At 37.3% G+C, this 21,070-nt stretch overlaps 1 protein-coding gene across 1 annotated transcript in view; it reads left to right on the top strand.

The window, feature by feature from the left end:
- Positions 1-21,070, top strand: part of LOC133523870 (uncharacterized) — a 161,737-nt gene that overhangs the window by 98,949 nt on the left and 41,718 nt on the right. The window lies entirely within an intron of this gene.

Here is a 21,070-nt window from a genome sequence, read left to right as displayed (position 1 = left end):
AAATAGCTATAATTCTATGTAACTTGTTATCTGATTTGAATAATTTCCCCTAAGCAGTGATTTTAAGCTTCTTCACTTTGTGTGGTAAGGCACAGCACAGCGGATGTCATTTCAGATCTAGAGCAGAGCCTAACTCAGGAAGTACCACCACCTTACATAAACCCTTGCCAAATATCATTAGACCCTACTCATAATGTTGTGTTCCTGCCGGTAAGGTTGCCAGAGCTCAACGAGGGTGCGGATAGTTAGGGTCAGCAACGCGCATGTAACACATCTGGAGTTGCAGGCTATGGAGACTGTTTTCCATCTAGCAGACCGTATTACCACCGACGAAATATAAAAAAAAGATAAATTCCCTAAGTTCCTAGTATATATTTAAGCATACATCTTAGCTTTTACTATCATAATATATGTTCGTCTGTCTGTCAGCATTCTATCTCTTCAAATCTATTCAGCTGCAAATATTCTATAAAACTTCTTAAAGACCCATGAATACCCATAAATCGAGCGTACTTTAAAGCTATCCTTAGTTTTAAACTTGTCAACCGAGTTGCAAGAGGGATGGGGGGGGGGGGATTGGTAGCAATTAAACAAGTTCGTGATTAGTGTGAGTCCGGCCAGAGGCGGCTGAATGAAAGTTCACAAAGATTTTGAAACTTTATTGCTTGTATTTTCACTTATTAAAAAAAATGGTTTCTTGAAAAATGGTTAAGAGAGTTGTCTATTAGGAACAACAATTAATTTAGCGTAACGTGTGATTTTTAATACAATCTGAGAAGTGCCGTTAATTTGTATTGTTACTTAGTGCTAAACGCCTTTTTGATAGCGATGTTGCTACTATGGGACGTAGTCTAAATATCCTTATTGATAGATGTAAAAAAGTGACAAATAACATTTTTCAAAAACTAGATTTTACGAAAAAAAGGTAAAAATTCATTTTAAGTGACAATTTCACTAATAATATTTGATTTTTATATACAAATATACTAAAAAATAAACGAAAAAAATCAAACAATTTTTTTTTTGGCGAAATTGACCTAACCTCATAAAACAGTTTTTCCTTCGTTTGGCCTCAGAAATGCGTGGTTTAAATCTAAACGTGTTAATAAAAATAATCAAGAGTAAGGGTATCAAAAAAAAGTACACGGAAACTAGACTCGAACTAAAACCTCCATCTGCACTTTCCATCAGGTTTGATTAGGGAAAAAAATCACGAAAACGTCTAAGTAATTTCCAATTTTAGTTAAGCATATTGTTACCGAACCGACCAAAAGGAGATGGCGGGACGACTTGGACGCATTCTATCCAAAATGGTGGGAAAATGCCGATGACAGGGTCGAGTGGAGGAAACGAGGCCCAGCAGGGACTCTAAAGTAACCTGACAAAAAAATCCTTGCATACTCGTACCTACCACAGTAACGGCAGCTGTGGCAGTGTGATATAGCCTAGGGACGTGATGAGCAATAAGATAAAAAAAAAACACAATTATTCAAGGTCAAGTTACAAAAGACGTAAACTCAAGTACGAAAAACGTTTTGCGAACAAATCAGAGTTGAAGATTAAGCAAGCACACTCTGAAACCGTGCCATTTATAGATTTTTTAACTTTTAATTAAATAAAGTCTGTGGAGCTCGACTTATGCTCGTTTAATACTAGTCACAATGGCAGGTGCCGCTTTAATGAGTGTGCCACGTCGTTGCTGCAATTTTTTAGTTTCTTGATTTAATAAAATAAATAATAAAAACATTTATTTCAGACACAGCCCATACAATCTTGTTAGTTAATCTTAAAAACTAATTATTAATTGATGTTCTTAACTAGCATTACAATTTACGACTAAAAAGTAAGATAAAATATTATATATTATAGATTTGACGTGAGCTATTTTGTTTAAAGTTGTTCACTACACTTTTTTTGCTTTTACTATATTATGTAAAACAGGTTCTATTGTTTATGTTGTCATGGCACGCCTCTTTTATACTCAAAGATACCGACGTAGATAGTATTAAAAAAAAAGGTGACGAGGAATAGAGAGCACAGGCCAAAGGAGTAAAGTAAGTATATTAGGCCACAGGCACCAGATGTGTATGAAACAGATTTTCTGCAAACATACAAATACATGAACGAAGTAGATCTGACAGACACATCTGTAGGTATAGAACTTGCTTATGGGTCTTTAATATTATGCTACTGTATTGATTATAGATTATTGCGGGAAAAAAATTCGCAACTGGACAAATTAGTATTTATATTTGCACTTCCGGTTTGAATGGTGAGGAACTGAAGTAGAGAAAAAAAAACAAAAAAAAACGGATCAAGTTCATCGATGATTATTCTCTATCTTTAAATGTAATATTCTAGAATGAAATCAAATTGTTGGTCTGTGTTAGTTTAAAAAGAATTAGGTATCTCACGTCTATAACATCTAACAAAGATTGAATATGACAAATATGGAAATTTGATTTTTTTATTTCATTTATTTATGCTAAATACCTAACATATAGGTATATACACGTCATATGAAACCCGATTGGGGCATAGAAGATAGTTTATCATCTAGAACTTAAATAGTATTTATAATACGTAATAAATAACAATAAAAACAATATATATAACTTATTAACGCAAACATATTTGTCGCTAAACAACTCTTCATTTTCAGGGTTCCGTAGTCAACTAGGAACCCTTATAGTTTCGCCAATTCGCCATGTCCGTCTGTCTGTCTGTCTGTCTGTCTGTCCGAGGCTTTGCTCCGTGCTCGTTAGTGCTAGAAAGCCGAAATTTGGCATTGATGTATAAATCAATAAAGCCGACAAAGTCGTACAATAAAATCTAAAAACTTAATTTTTTTTAGGGTACCTCCCCTTCCCCTACACGTAAAGTGGGGGTGAAATTTTTTTTTCGCTTCAACCCTAGATTGTGGGGTATCGTTGGAAAGGTCTTTCAAAATTAATAGGGGTTTTCAAGAAACATTTTTTGATAAAGTGAATATATTCGGAGATAATCGCTCCGAAAGAAAAACAAAATGTGTCCCCCCCTCTAACTTTTGAACCATAGGTCCAAAAAATATGAAAAAAATCGTGGAAGTAGAGCTTAAGAAAGACATTAAATGAAAACTAAAGCGGATATGATCAGTTTAGCTGTTTTTGAGTTATCGCAAAAAGTTTTCCCTTCATAGTAAAAAGACTTACTTTAATTAGGTACTGATTATGCAAATTTGCCTATTTGTTTAACTCGGGTGAAAGGTACCGTTTCATCCCTTGGTTAACAATTTACTATACTTTAAGCTCCAGTTTAGCTTATTGTGACGGAAGAGTAACTACGGAACCCTACACTGAGCGTGGCCCGACATGCTCTTGGCCGGTTTTTTTAACTCAAACACTTCTATATGGTAGTAACATTTTTCTATTGAGAAGGGAATATACCACGTGATCACCCATATAGAAAGAGAAAACGGTCTTCCATTTCTAAATATTTTTCATTCTCCATGATTTTCTACTTAGTATCTTATAGACACAATGAAAAACTAGGTTTATTAGGTTTCCCTTTTTTTCTATATTTGCAAAACAACCTATAACATATTATGCTGAAGCGACCGACATCAAAATCAAAGTGATTTGTTGAGATTTAGTTAGTGCAAAACGTTTTCTCCCGAAATAGAATTTCATAGAAAAAGTACCATTATTTCGCTAGTATCGCAAAGCTATTCTTCTTAAGTTTTTTTTTAATACAATGTTGTTTTTTTCTCCTTTTATGATGTTTTCAATACTTACTACGTACTTATTCCGTTGGCACAGCGACACAAGACAGCGCCACTTTTCTCGGTCCTGTGCGACCTCTCGCCAATTGTCGACTCGAAGCTCGCGCAGATCCGCTTCCACCATGTCGCTCCAGCGATACCTAGGGCGCGGGCGTCCGATAGGACGTCCTCCTACTAGGCGACCCAGGTACGCTCTTTTTACGTTCCGATCTTCGTCCATTCTCTCAAGGTGGCCCAACCAACGGCGTCTGTGGGCTTTATTTCCAATACTCAATTCAATATTCAATTTATTATATATTTGGGCCCAAATAATACTCATACAAACTCCATGCATTGTCATCCCTTTTAATCTCCCTACTTCGTACTTCGCACATAGCCCATAGGCAAGTCTAAGATAAATAGCTACAATTAGTTTGAAATTTCCAAAACAGCTATATCCCCCAACAAGCGTTAATCTGACATATCTAAGACATTAACAAATTGCACCTCATCTCGTTAGAATCGTATACGGAGTGTGAATCAACAAACACTTTACTTCGAAATAGACACACAACATTGCATATCTACTTCACTTATTTCTTTCTGGAAATCAACAAATGAAAAACATACACCTCCAAAAAGTCACAATAAATTGCGTACACTGTGTTTTTATTGAATTCCGTTAACTTCGGGCCATGAGTAAGTGCGTTTAAGGAAACTAAATGGCATAGATAATTTAAAAATTTTTTTTTTTTTTGTTACTTTATTTTAGTTTATGAATTTTTGTAAAAGGCAATTAAATGTTGCATATAGCGTTACTGTAACACGGGCGTTACATTTAACTCAACCAAAACAAATGAAAACTGTGACATATCAATGTCATTTCGAACATCGATGGTCCGAGATAGTACTCAAGTTTAGTAGCAAATGTATAAACTCGTATTAAACACTAATCAATATGTAAACAGGCCCTAATGGAAGTGTACACGCACGTAGGGGCCTTATAAAATAAAAATAAATGATTGATTATCTCCGAAATGGAAAAGTAGCGAACGAAATGCAACTGTCATTGTAGACGACTACGCTACGCTGCAGAGCGTTAACGATTGGCACGTTGGCTAGGCACCCTGAACTAGACGGGGTGAATTAAGAGGAGGTCCTACTTAGAAGTTCTGTCGCGGTTCAATTCACAATCAATTTTAATTTTCTATAGGCATAGTTTTTTCTGCCAAGCCCTAACACTGCATTAGATCTATACTATATGTACTAAGTTCAATTCCAACTTCGTACAAGCTAAATGATCATGTGCTTAAATCTGTGTCATGTATGAAGGACCTGGGAGTCACCCATGATTCAAAGCTTTTATTTGATACTCATATAGATAATATAGTAACTGGTGCTACCAAGACTTTGGGATTCATAATGCGTAGTTCTTTACATTTTACCCAAATTAAAACTATAAAAGTTCTTTATTGTACATATGTCAGAAGTAAACTTGAATATGCGTCTCAGATTTGGAACCCCAGTTATAATATTTACATTAACAGAATAGAACGTATACAGAAAAAGTTTGTAAAATACCTCTGCTTTAAAATGAAAACTCCTTATAATTCATCCAATTATGAGAATATTTGTAAAAAACATCACCTTATCCCACTACATAAACGTCGACAGATTGCAGATATTACTTATATACTTAATATTTTAAATGGTAACATTGATTGTCCTGAATTGCTCGCTAAGCTCTCCTTCAATACTCCATCTAGGTCTAAAAGATACTTCCCTCCCCTCTCAATTCCTTTTTCATCACGTAATTACAGAAAGAATAGCTTTCTACTACGAGCTGGTAAAAGTCTAAATGAACTAACGAAGGAGCGGGATATAGACGTTTTTAATAGCAACATCACAACTATAAGACGGATTCTAACAGACAAATTACTTGAGTGAGCGAGTCGTATGTGTTGGCATATTATTGTATCGATTAACGTATTAAGATTACTAATAAGTTTTGGTTTCTTTGTTCAGTATATAATATAATTAAGTATTAATATTTAAAAATATTAGTGGTAACACGTTGTAAAAAAAAAAAAAAAAATCTAGTGCTAACCACCAATTATCTGTTAACCTGTTGCTACCGGTGGGAACCTATAATTGGCTCTTTGTTATCTATATATATAACTATTGTACAATCTATAGCTGTTGGTTCTCCGAACAATAAATAATAAATAAATAATAATAATAATAAATAATGTACAACATTACTTCTTGCCATAAAGGCATCTCAAAGAAAAATTCAATTCACTTTAAAATGATACCTAAGGTTCCGTATCCAAAGGGTAAAATGGGACTTTATTACTAAGATTGCTGTCCGTCCGTCTGTCTGTCTGTAGACAGTTGAAATTTTCACAGATGATGTATTTCTGTTGCCGCTATAACATTCAATACTAGAAAACAGAATAAATTAAATATTTAAGGGGGCTCCCATACAACAGACATGATTTTTTTGCCGTTTTACCCTTTGTGAGTCCGACTCGCACTTCGCCGGTTTTTTTCTTTCACACCAAAGTACAAGTAAAATAGGTAATATAAGGCACATCCTCGCCATATGGCATTTCCTGTGGATCCGGGCCAAGGCTCGAGTGATTGATCACTCTTTATATGCCACGTTATTGATTATAGATTATCGCGGGCTAATTTTCCGCAACTTTCAACTATTTGAAGTATAGTGGATAATGTGCCCTATGCGGATGTGTTTATTTTAGAATATTATGAAACCCAGACCTCTCTTAATATCTTGATCTTAATGTTTTGAAAATACATGTGTCCCGGCGAGTTTCTTGCCGGTCCATATTGGGATACCCTCCCCCAACTGAGAAGGATTTAAATCTTCTCGGATCAGAGGTGTAGGGCTAGAGCTGGTGTAGCTTTATTTGACGTTCATAAGCGCATTGTAATTTGCCTACTTGATTAATAAACTATCTTTATCTTTGAGCTATCTAATTGATTTAAAATTAGTCAGTTTGTGTAAATTTTTTTCCATATATATTGAGATACCTATTTATTACATTATACTGGTGATTTGATAATTTGTAAAATTGTCTTCTTGCAAATATGGTTCTAGTCTTATTATTCACAACAGCATCCTTTCCTTCTTCTATTTAAGGTTTAAGACGTTAGTCCGGATTGCTGAAGACACCGGTTCAATCCGGCCTTCACCACTGGAGGGCTTTATCACTTTTTCTTTATATATTATAAATATTTTAGTTTATAAGGAAAAAAATGCTTAATGCATAATATGGCTTTCTGACCTACTCACACAAGATCATTGGTCACCTATTATTGTTTTTCATACCGTTATTATTTCCGTGTGTTTATTGTTACCGTTATTGTGTTTCATACGATATTTTATATTTTTCCCTATTATCCATTCAATAGGGAAAAATATAAAATATCATATGAAACACAATAACGGTAACAATATAATACAATAACGGTATGAAAAACAATAATAGGTATCTTTTATACCAGTTTAGGTATGTTCTAGTTCATTTCTCTTAATAGCGAGACATACCTTTTTGTCCCGCCATCTTTAGTGTTGGTTATGATGACTTGAGTTCTTTGAGCCCTCCATATCGACATTTAGTTATCTTGTTTAGATTTTTACTTGCGCGTGTAAGAACACTGGTTAGAGATCTTTTGTAGGGTTCTCTGAATCATTGTCGAAAATTATTTTGCCGAATGTCATTTTCCAACCAAGTTTTCGCATAATTTCATTTCGCCGAATGATCAAGTAGCTCAACATAAGATGTATTATTTCCCAACCTAGCAGTTAGCAACTGTTTAAAAACAACTTTAAAAGACACTTTTTAAAACGCAATGTTTTAGGTAGCAGAATGGAGTCTAATACGAAACATAAAAAGTTTATTTTTGTAATGTAACATGGTTCGATGGAAAAAAGTTGGTTTTGGTGCTCGCCCGCTGCTATGGTGGCACGCTCGCTTCGCTCGCTCGGCTTCGCGCGATGTTAGGTCGCAGTGCACTTAAGAACTCGAGTCTTTTTTTTAAATCTCATATTTTTTTTATAAAAACAAAATCCAAGCGTATTGTTTTCTGATCAAATTCCACTAACCGTACAATACCATCTGTTGTATTTACTGTGAATTGAGATAAAACCGACGAAATTGTTGACGGAATCTTAATTCGGAGGCTTCAGTCCTTTTGAGTTGAGTTCAAAAAAGACTCGACTCGGGACTAAAAAGATTCAGGAGTTTTTTAAGTCAAAATCGTAAAAACGAGTTGAATTCACCAAAATTAGACTCAAAATATTCGAGTTCCTACTCCTACCAATACTAGCGTCGTGACGTCACTTCACATGTCGTACGCCATGACGTGGGTCCGACAGATCCTTCGGATTTGACAAATATCCGACATGCGACAATGATAAGTAATATGATGTCATGTGTGTCATGATTTGCTGAGCGCATGGGTTCAGACGTATAAGGATCTAACAATTTATTGAGTGACCGCGCACACAGTGCGAGTGAGTGCAGTATGAGTGTGTGTGTGAGCGCGTTAGTGCAATTTGAAATTTAGAATTCTCATATCTATACTTTTTATACTCCGTTGGCTCAGCGACCCAAAATGAGACTTGGCCTCCGACACAAGACAGCGCCACTTTTCTCGGTCCTGTGCGACCTCTCGCCAATTGTCGACTCGAAGCTCGCGCAGATCCGCCTCCACCATGTCACTCCACACCACTTTTTATGCCCATTGTTATTACGACTATATCGCAACCGTTAGTAAATTGCGAGAGAGTTTGATCACTTAATACTCTTTTGTTTCTTTTTCATTATTATTAAAAATTTACTTTTGTTACTCATATTTAATTAACGTTTAATATCCATTTAAACCCGTATTCAAAATCGTTCCTCAAGTCCTCTCAGTGCCGTATATATCTCCATTGAATCGTGAAAAAATATTTTCAGTTAAAATGCAAATCATATTTCAATAAAGTTTCCCAATTTTACAGTCAACCGGATATGGTAAGCCCCTTTGGCAGCAATCTCCACAGCTAGATAAAATTTGAGTGTTATCTGTCTGAAGCTTCGCTGCCAAATGTGGGCCACATCGCTTCATAGAGCTTTGCATTGACTTTAATATCAACATATAGACACCAATCTACCGGGTGGGCTGTGGGCAGTCATAATACTACCTATACTATCTCTCTCTCTGGCTATCCTGCCTCACGAACACCGATTCTATGACAAGTCTTTTACTGTGTACTCTGTTAAATTATAGAATTCCTTACCGTCTTCTCTTTGACAGTGTCAATCGGTCGCATCGCTAAAGGCGAATTTAAAAAAGTTGTGGCTTTCGGACGGAACTTAATCAAAATGATGTGTGCGGTTAGGTAGTTTTGTATATATGTATTATATAGTATAGAATGTATTATATATTATAACCATATATGACTATTTACATATTTGTTTTATTTCATATCCCATTTATATATTGTAGGTTATAGGACTTATAAGCGGTGGTGGCCGAGTGGATATGACGTCTGACTTTCAATCCGGAGGTCGCGGGTTGAAATCCTGGCTCGTACCAATGAGTTTTTCAGAACTTATGTACGAAATATCATTTGATATTTACCACTAGCTTTTCGGTGAAGGAAAACATCGTGAGGAAACCTGCGAAGAAATTCAAAGGTGTATGTGAAGTCCTCAATCCGCATTGGGCTAGCGTGGGGACTATAGCCCGAGCCCTCTCGCACATGAGAGGAGGCCTGTGCCCAGTAGTGGGACGTATATAGGCTGAATTATTATTTATTATATTATAGGATTTATAGGTTTACCTATCTTTTAGGAAATTAAATAATTTCTTTAATGCCGTTTAGTACAATTTCGATGTCTACCGCTCTCCAAGTCTTCCTCAATTGCTCAAAGGTTAACTGGAAGAGATCCCTGAAAGGGATAAGTTCGGCTTTGTACAAATGATGTGTGTTCTTTCCTGTTTTATACAATAAACTTTGTGTACAATAAAGTGTTTCACTACTACTACTTTATTTATCTACGTCTCTGGCCTAGTGGGTCCTGCTGCTTTGAATCCTGGTAAGGGCATATATTTGTGTGATGAGACGAATATTTGTTCTGTTGTCTGAGTCATAAATGTTTCATATGTATTTAAGTATTTATTTGAATACTTCAATACACCAGGAACTGAAATTTTGAGATCATTAAAATGTGGTTATATTTCACATAACTACTAACATTAAATCTGAAAGTAACTTGGTCTGTCTCTTCATGTTTAAACCGCTGAATCGATTTAGGTTTTTTGTATTAGAATAGAATAGAATAGAAGAAATTTATTCAGAAAACGCTTAAGTTTAGGTAATACATGAGACGACAGAATCAATTTATTATTAAGCGTCACTGAAAAGGTCTTCACTCAGCTTAATGTCAAGATACCACCTAAGGATCTCGACGCTGGTCTTCCGTGGAAACCTTTCCGAGAGAGCGCAGCTACACGCTAAAGTACAAAATTTATGTGTATAAGATTCCCGTGTATATTAAGATATACACGGGAAAGGACATAGGATAGTATTAATCAATCGTCATCATAATCACACGCAGACGAAGCCGCGGTCGGAAGGAAGCTTATAAAAAAAAACATAGTTTCAAGATGAGCCCCCTACCGAAAAATATCTTATACTTTCCTCATCTTTACCTTCGAAAAAGGCTTCTAGTTCGCAGAAATTCTGCATTCGACAAGGTTATAATCACCTCAGTTTTGTGAACAACTTACAACCTTGTGTGTCTAAAGTTTGGTAGGGGATTTAATAATAGAGGCCGGGCGCTTTGATCTCGCGCTAATTAGCGACCCGATTGTCAACCTGTTGTGTACGTATACTTATAGGTATAAGCTTTAGCCTCGATAGGTCTATCCGGCTTATGACCTAGATTTAATTTTAATGAGTGACACTGGACTACACTAGTAAATAAATAAATAAATAATAAATATTATAGGACATTATTACACAAATTGACTAAGTCCCACAGTAAGCTCAATAAGGCTTGTGTTGAGGGTACTTAGACAACGATATATATAATATATAAATATTTATAAATACTTAAATACATAGAAAACGCCCATGACTCAGGAACAAATATCCATGCTCATCACACAAATAAATGCCCTTACCAGGATTTGAACCCGGGACCATCGGCTTCATAGGCAGGGTCACTACTCACTAGGCCAGACCGGTCGTCAAACTAGTATTTATTTAGAATTGGGTACTTGACACATGTTGAATATTATAACAAAATTTAGTTAAATGGATAGAAAATGAGCCATCCATTATAAAAAAGTGGAATTTAAAAAATTATATTGGGATTTTAAAAAAATACAAGGCTCCGAAGTGTCAAACAAAATTTTTTTTTCTTTTAAAAAATAGAAAAGGAAATGGTACCATTCGATTCCTTACATTTTATTGAAAATTAAATTGTATGACAACTATATACATAAACGCAATATTTCTGGGTCAAAATGGCAATTTCCTTCATCTTCCATACATTTAGGACAGACTTATAGGACGTGAACTCGACTGTACTTTGCTTTTGCGCTTTGTAGTACGAGATCACTTGTCAAAACAGCAGACGTCAGTCAAATCGCAAGCCAGTCGTACGTCTGTTGCACGACTAGTCTACGGGACAAACAGCGCTCAATGGAGCCAAACGGACGGCCTGAATGTGAAATGAGATCTAGCCTGTCTACCGGCAGAGTAGGTTTATATAAAGTAGTCAATCCGCAAACAACAGTGCATGAAAAGCGATATGGCAATAGTACATTACTATAGAGGACGGGAAACGAAGGGTTGCAGGCCAAGTAGATATAGACGGCCGAGCGTAGCGAGGGCGGATAGGGAGACGCGGCCGGCAACCCCGTTTCCCGCCGAGATTTGTATAGTGCTTTTCTCAAACATGCAATGAAATAATTAAAAAAAAATAGGATGATGATGATGATGATTGTTTCATGTCCTAATGTGATAGGTTATTCAGTGCGTGGGGTATTGAAGGGGAACAAAAATGTAATCATTTTGGCGCTACCACGCACGCCATTACGCTTTTTTCCTTTCTTTTTCTTTCTTTTTTTTTTCTTTTTTATGTTTTTTGTTGTTACCGAAAGGGGAACGAAAATTTGATTATTTTTACGCTACGACGCATGGTTTAGGAGATACAGCCCTATAAAGATTTCTGCATGACTGAAAAAAATAAAACTTTTTGGGGCTGTATCTTCTAAACCGTGCGTCGTAGCGCAAAAATAATGAAATTTTTGTTCCCCTTTGAACTCCCGAAGTAATATTTAACAAACACAAAAAAGAAAAAAAAACACAATAAAGACAAAAAAATGAAAAAAGCATACTGGCAGAATTTTGCTTCTAGGTTTTTTATAGTTGAATGCCAAGACGTGCCATTATTTGACGTTAAAAGACAAAAGAAGGTTGCCTTACAGGCCTAGGTGTGTAAGGCTGTATGAAATTCCTTTACATATCATCATCACTCATCGCACCTGATATGTACTATTTCCGGACCTAATTTGAAGTAAGTCATGTTAACATTTCATTACAAGTTTGAGAAAAAGTATATTGTTTAAGGTGGGTCAATTATTACGTCTAGATACGATATGGTATCCGATCCATGTCAGTGTCAAAAGTGACGTTTCTTCAAACAAAAATGTCACTTTTGACACATATCTGATATATGACGTATCTTTAAGTACGAATAGGCCTAAAGTGATTTAAACTACACCGTTATTTTGCTAATTTTGACGAAAGACATGAAATGTAAAAATCCATTCGGCGCCATATGGACTACACTTTGAAATTGGAGTACCCACAAATATAATGCAAACCAATAGGTATTTATTTATTTTAAAATTTAGTCGGGCATCAAGGCCTATACTACATACCTTACAGGTCGAAAGTTTGACCACTACACACTGTCATGTTTGTACAAACTCTTTTGTACTGTGTTCTTTATGTAACGTGCTCTTTTATTTATGCACTGTAAACCTATTATTATTTAAAAAAAAAACTATTAGACTAACATTTGACGACCGGTCTGGCCTAGTGGGTAGTGACCTTGCCTATGAAGCCGATGGTCCCGGGTTCAAATCCTGGTAAGGGCATTTATTCGTGTGATATTTGTTCCAGAGTCATGGGTGTTTTATATGTATTTAAGTATTTATAAATATTCATATATTATATATATCGTTGTGTAACCCACAACACAAGCCTTATTGAGCTTACTGTGGGACTTAGTCAATTTGTATAATAATGTAATAATATATATATATATTTTTTATATTTACATACATGAAATAATATACATAGAGTTTGGTCAGACAGAACAAAAAAAACATGTAAACCACAAGGGTACCCTTGTCCGTATTAGCCTATAGACGGCTTTGGTCTCCGGTTAACGCAGCAACGGCTTACGTGAGCGATGACTCGCGAATGCGACGCGGCGCGGCGGCCCAACGGCATTCGCAGATCGCCCACGTAGGACACTTCCATAGGTATCAAAGGATTGAATTCACCCGCGCCGTTTCGCGTTCGCCAGTTATTCGCTCACGTAAGACACTGCCTAATAGCGTACGATGTATAAAAATATTCCTCCTACGTTTTATTCAAAATGATACACTATCGACAAATTTTTCGACAGTGTGTCATCGATCCACACTAAATATGTATAGTTCATGTTTGGTTGTGAATTTTATTTTTGACATTATTTTCGCCGTGAAAGTTTATTCTTAATATTACATTATTATTTATTGCATTTTCCAATGTCTTCTATTTACTTTCATTTTTAATTTATAATTATGATCGACATTTGTATTAAATTGATTATATAATTTACATTTAGTTAAATATAATTCAATGTTATGTACCTAACCTTGACACACATCAAGTTATTTACCTTTATCACTAAAAATATGAATGAAATTGATTGATTGATGAGGCGGACATTAGATTAGATTTAAATCTCTAATTTTCCTTAACTATCGAAGATAGCTTACTGTATTTAGTACTCATACAGTGCGACAAAGCTAAACCTAACTCACAATAAAACGTCTTAAGTCCGATAACTGATCATGAAATTATGCCCTTGTTATGTCTATTATGCGTAATAAGGCAGTTTTGCTTCCCCGTTTTGCGAGTTTATTTAACAGGCCAATTTGAACGCACACTGACAATAATCATATCTAAATGTTTTCATTTAGTTATCGTGCACTATGCTCGTAGATACTTGTCCGTACTTGTACTCGTATTGTATTGTATTGTATTGTATTCGGGCGATTTTTCCGCAACTCGACGACTTGCGCCTATTTTGCGTGATATGTTGGGGGTGGGCTAGTCCTGCCAGCCCAGCTCCTCGAGGAATCCTATCAAACCTTTGATGTTGAGTAGGACCTCGGGGAGGTCTCTCGGAGATCCGAGATGTTTAGCCCTGTATGGAGTCACTCCGCTGCATTCCAGCACCACGTGAGAGGCTGTTTCTTCTGTTTCCATGCAACCTCGGCACAGGGGACTGTCTGTGACACCTGTTGTGAAAAGATGTTTGTTAAATAGTCCATGACCTGATATGACACTGGTTACCATACTCAGTCGGACCTTCCCTAGTTGCAGGAGCGCCCTTGTGAGTTTTCCGTTGATGCCAGGCATGGCTTCTTTTGCCTGTCTGCATCCAGTCTGGTTCAGCCAGTGTTCTGTGTGTAGTTTCCCTGTACGTGCCAGCAGCATTGAGCGTACCTTGCTAAATGGTATCGGAAGAATCGGTTCCGGACCAATCGCCCCCGCATTCGATCCTTGCCTGGCAAGCTCGTCCGCAGCATCGTTACCTCGGGATCCACTGTGTCCCTTGATCCATTGTAGGGTGATCTTGTTATTATGACATACCTCCATTAGTCGTTCGTGGCATTCGTGTATAAGTTTGGATGTAACTATATGGCTATTTAGAGCCATTAAGACTGCTCTACTGTCGGAGAGTATGCGGATGGAGGATCCTACTACCTTCCTTGCAGTGATTGCAGCCGCCGCGTTTATGATGCCCATGCACTCAGCTTGGAATACCGAGTTATGGGCTCCTAGCGGAGTGGTGATTGACATGTTCAGGTCTTCTGAGAAGGTTCCAGAGCCCGATCCGCTGTCTGTTTTGGACCCTTCAGTGAAGATTCTCAGCTCCCGGGGATTGAGTCCTCATATAACTGTATTTTGTACCTTTTATCGAAGATAGCTTGTTTGTGAATCCGGTCCGTGCCTGACCTAAGCACTGGAAATTCGTCATACACCTTTTCCAGGCATTTTGTGTGAAGAGCTCCTGTGATGTTAGACCATATCTTGAGGGTTCGCAACCTTACCGCTGAGAGACTGGCCTCTTGCTGTATGTGTAGGTGCAGCGGTGGAAGGTTTAGCATGACCTCCGTGACTTGTACTCGTATTGGCACGAGACGCACGTTAATTAAATTACATTATTTTATATCATTCTGATGTCAGTGTACGTCGAATTGGCCTGTTAGTTATGTGCCTCGCATAAGAGGATCATCAAAAGTTTTGATCGGATTTACTGTCTTTTCTAACCCAGTTCCTTTGCCAGTTTTTCGCGTTTCGTGTTTATGCTTTATTCCGTTGGCTCAGCGACCCGAAATGAGACTTGGCCTTCGAGACAAGACTGCGTCCCTTTTCTCAGTCCTGTGCGACGTGGGGCGTCCGATAGGATGTCTTCCTGCTCGGCGACTCAGGTATCCCAGGTAGGTTTATGCTATGGTCATTTGACTTGAGTCGGTATACGTGCTATTAAATTATACATATTGATTTCGTTTTAATGCTTTTCGTAGGAGCTTTAGATACATGGCCACCAGCTGCTGGAATAACATTCTTCCTCCACTCAAGAACCTATATCGAAGCTAAACTCAAAACATTACAATCGTGGCCCACAAATGGTTTCGCCGAAAGATCAGCGCTGACCTTTAGGTCAACATTATGCTGAGGCCAGCCCATTTCGTGGTAAACTATTTCAATATGTTTTAATCTTATTTTGTTTGTAATATATGTATATACTTCTGTATGTAAATTCAGTTTTACCACGAAATAAATGATTTATGATTATGATTAAATATCAAAATATACACAAATATATTAATGTACTACATATAAGTAGGTAAGACAGAGATGCACTACAAGTGTCATATTCTCCTGAAACCCAGCGTGCATTGTTTTATACAAACTTAGCAATCTATCGGATACATTAACGTATATATTACTTCGTGAAGACGGGCCTTACGGGCATTAAAGCATTAAGCACAGCGGTCTCAATGTCACCGTTTAACGAGAATGTTCTGTTGGAATTATATGAAGGGGCGGGAACGGACGAGTATTGTTACTTCAAACATACGAGATATACTCAAAAATATAGTTACGAAATATAATAACCCGTGTTAGCTTAAACAAACCATTCTCCACCAACCGCAGCCGTTCACGAGTATGACGCATGATCTCAGCCACACTCGACAGACTGATCAACGTCACTCGGCAATTTACTACGAAACTTCCCATACAATTCAATTTAGCGAACGTTTGAACGGTGGCACACAGTTTAGTGCAAGCGACCTTAGTTATATCACTGTAACCTGCGGCAAGGTTTGAAATGGGACAGAATTCAAATTTCTTGACCGTACGATGTGCAATAGGGAATGTGAACGTTGGAGGTTCTGCCATCTTGTGGCCAATCGGAAACTAAGGGTCTCCCCAAACTAGTCGACGCCGTTTCGGCAAATCGCGTACGGAAAAAGCTTTATGTCAACGCAATAAGAGCGAATAAGTCGTAAATCGGCTCGGCCCACGCGAAACGACGTCTTTCGGCGGGAAAACGGCGTTTTGCCGTAAAGCTGTTCGCATTCGTACGACGCTGTTTGCAGCCTACCGCACACGTTCGCATTCATAAATCTCCTTATACCGCCGTACGGTGCCGGAAACAGTTGAACGGCTCCGATCACGGCCGAGTACCTACGATAAGGACCGGTCAGAGCTGGCAGAAGCCGATCAGCGTCTTCGACGGCCGAACATAGCTGACGACGGCCGAACAGAGCCGATGACAGCCATAATAATCGTAAAACATTTTTGGATCGAGTCTCAAACGAGGATATCGTAAATTAAATTCACCTTCACTTAATCTATATTGCCACAAATAATCAACCCACGGTCGCCTCCGCTTTTGCTGCTGTTCTAGCTCTTCCAACAAGTAGGCTACGATAAAAATGCTGGTAAGCCTTTTTTTCCATGCCCATCTACGTAAAGTATCCATCATCACAGGTTATTATATAATATGTAACAATTACCAAGGAAAGCAATTACCAATTACAGGTCTGTTCAATTTCAAACTCAGGTTGTTACTAACAACCAGTCTCCAAAAATTAGATTTACGATTGCCGATCACCCGCTGTCCTACATCTGTTCGTCGGACTCAACGGCTGTACGTGTGCTGTCTGAAATCTCGACGGCAGGACGGAGCACGGGAGAGCCGACCGTCGCTTTACAACTGTTGCGATAGCAAGTCGCAGGCGATCGGGCGTCTCTACGGCCGCAAGGAGGATGAGACTGCTAAACGCAGGTGTCCAACCGCTGAGACGGTCGATCGGCCTAAATGCGAATAGTGTGGTGTAAAACACTCGGCGAAAGCCGACTCCGCGTCGACTGGTTTGGGGAGACCCTTAAACTTGACATCGACACTTCACGTTAAAGCAGGCGGCCCCCTACAGTTCACGCACGCTACCTTGCGCGATGTAGGTTCTGTCATCCTGTGGTTTAAATTAGAAACATAAGCTTGACATTTACGATTTGCGCCAATAAACAGGGCGCTCCATCGACATAAGGACGGGTCTTAAGGGCACTATGTGCTAGTTCAGTGGTGTCACTCACGAATTCGAGCCAATTGTGCAGTCTAACGCAACTAGTTGCAACCAATCGCGCGCGTGATGCGAACTCATCAACCAATCGCGTTGTGGCGTTAGACGCGCGATTGGCTCGAATTCGTGAGCTTGACATCTCTGTACTGGCCCCATTCTTTTTGCCCGTAAGGTCCGTCCTTCGATAAATGTCAATAGGGCGTTCTTGTGTTGATGCACAGTTGATGCCTGCTCTCTATACGCGAAATGCAAAATGGCGCGCGCACTTGTTATGAAACAATTAAAAATGACCTCGCAAAGGTTACGCCGTCTGTCTGAAGATCTCGTGACCTTAAAGGTCCCGTGAGACCGACGACCTGCGGCCGCAAGGCAGCCAAGATTAATGTTTTGCTGCATTCTGCGGTCCTCGATACCTGGTTATTAAAATAGCTTATCTCTTTACAAAATTAGTCCTAAATTTAACCTTGTGTCTTTACATCTTAGGTTTAATTTCCGATGGTAATTAAAAAAGAGATATGACTTTTGAGAAGACTGTTAAACGACATGTACGGGTTTTATAATTGAGATATACGAATGTAAGACCTAAGTTTCAGAAGCAGTTGTTATTAAATTTTCATGCTTCGAAAACACAGAGTTTCAATTAGTATTTCATTATTTTCAATAAAGAGAAACAAGCGCTGCATGAATTTAGCAATAAAATTAGAGTTATAAATACATTCATTTTAAAGATATACATTTATAAATTAATGTGTAATAAAGACAGAGTGCCTTAATTTAGCTTTGTTTAGAATGAAAGTTGGACGCATTAATATTGAAAATTACTGTTTTCTTCTGAACATCCATTTATGTTATAAAAAAATAACAGGCTTCGTCATTTATTAAATTCACAAACTTTAACACACTTTTATTTAGCTTTACTGCATATATTTAGACGACCGGTCTGGCCTAGTGGGTAGTGACCCTGCTTATGAAGCCGATGATAGTCCCGGGTTCGATACCGGTAAGGACATTTGTGTGATGTACACAGATATTTATTCCTGCGTCATGTATGTTTTCTATGAAATTAAGTATTTATTTATCTATATACGAACGTACATCGTCACAGTACATTACCCATAGTACAAGAATTGCTTTGTTTGGGGCTAGGTCAATCTGTGTAAGATTGTCCCCAAATATTAGAATATTTATTTGTACGTATTTTATATGTGTGCTTCAAATATTGATGTACCGAATTTAAATTCGAACCATTATCCTATTCATTTCAAATTTTCGTATTTTGTACACATTTTAAAATATATTTAACACCAGTACCCCTAGTGTAAATTTGATCGACATCATAACGTGACGAACGCGTTTGCGTTAAGTCTCATTTTGTATAGGATTTTGAGTTTCCAAAACGTCCCGCTTGGCGCGCTCTTTCTAAATCCAATACAAAATGAGACTAAACGCAAACGCGTACGTCACGTTTCGAAATCGAATTTATTTACACTAGAGGTACAGGTCTATCGCAAATTTATTTTGTTACTTTTATTTCCGACGTTTCGCCGCAGGTTTCACTGGACGTGGTCGCGGATACTAGGACATTATGGGATATGTTTTAAAATTATCATAATTAGTTCAAATTTGGAGTACTTCTGTAATTCCGATAACAATGCAATAATGGAGCATGGAGCGTATCTGATGATATCGTCGAAAGGTAGCCAATGGAATTCATCGATGGAAAAACATAAACACATAGGCTCATTAGAAAGGCTTCGAGAAGTACTTTATAAATAGCCAAACGAGAACGTACAGTTAGCAGCGAGTCTCACAAAAAAGACGGCCACTTTCAGCCAAAAAGACAGTTATAGTAGTTCGATTTGGAGCTGGCCCCGAACGGCTAATCCTTTGTCTATTGTTAAATAAAGCCGCACGTGCTACTACTGCATAAAAATGGTCCGGTCACTTTAACTGTATATTGAATTACACCTATGGAAGTTGCAATAAGATACAAAATGAAAAAAAATGAAAAATTATTTGCGATTTCTTGTGTGGTCTCTCTACGGTTAGTGCTAGCGAGTTGAACGCTACAGAACCAGCCTAAAATGTGTCCTCGAGATGCGTAACAAAGGCGCAGTATCGAAGAGCACATCTACACTGGTTTTTGAGCGTTGGACTAGCCCGTGCTCAGATGTCAATTAGAATTATATGATCCTTTTTTGAAGGTAGTGGCACGTGCGGTTTTACTTAACAATAAGCAAATGATTAGCCGTTCGGGCTCAGCTATAAATCGAACGACTATACCTTGTTTATAAGATCTCATTTTAAAGAAACCTTGGACAATTCGGCAGTCTTATTTGCTCGCATCGAAAAACAGGTTTCCGCTTCTCACATTAGGTATCTATTTTTAATCTCGCTAAGCCGGTTTACTCCAAATCGGGGGATTCTGAGATCACCTACCACCCCCCACGTAAGAGCCTCTGAAAAATTCAATCGAATAAATGATTTTGACTGTTAGGATTCTACGAATAAAGATTGGGAAGGTTTCAGGCTTACGTACTGAATAAAATAACGGAAAAAAAGTAAACTGTGTTAATGTATTACTTATTTGACGGCAAAAGTACAGATTAGGTATGTATGTCGCTTTGTTATGTTGAGATGATTTAGTGGTGTTAATCAATTTTATTATCGGGTGTCATTTTGAAAAGGGAAGAGAGCACTCATTTCATTTCATTTTATTTATTTCCATTCGATCAGCACTAACAGCTAAACCTTACGTGCCAATTGGCATTATATTACTCAAACTATATGGCTATTAAAATATATAATATTCTCTCTGATACATTTAAAGAAATGCCTTTTAATATTTTTAAGAAGAAGTTATTTAAGTATTTAATTGAACATTGTTATTATTCTGTCAATGAATTTATTAACAAATGTAAATTGTAATATTAAATTATTAAGCCAATGGTATTATTTATTTATTTATTTATTAATTTTATTTAAAACCTAATTTGTAATTCATTATTACTTGCATTAATTGCATGACATTGTAACGTTTATCGTATTATGTAAGGTTAGGTTTATATCTTGTACATAGTTAATTTAGTTAGTAAGTAAAAAAACAATATTTGTACACCAATCATGGCAAAACAAGGATCGGTCAAAACCAAAAATGTAACGCCCAATGATATACGCTTGTTTGTCTCAAATAAACATTCATTCATTCATTCAAAGTCTAACATGCATTAATAACTAAAAACAAAAAGAAATAGACTTACAAATTTCAATAAGTTCCTAACTAAGTAAATAAGATGTACACGATCTGTTTCTTCTACAGAAAAGATGTGTTAGAATTTTAGTAAATATTCGAAGGAGAGAAACAACTAG

This window comes from Cydia pomonella, chromosome 12, assembly GCF_033807575.1.
Source record: "Cydia pomonella isolate Wapato2018A chromosome 12, ilCydPomo1, whole genome shotgun sequence".
Lineage (NCBI taxonomy): Eukaryota > Metazoa > Arthropoda > Insecta > Lepidoptera > Tortricidae > Cydia > Cydia pomonella.
Note: the sequence above shows the minus strand (reverse complement) of the source record. Positions and strands in the feature narration are given on the sequence as shown.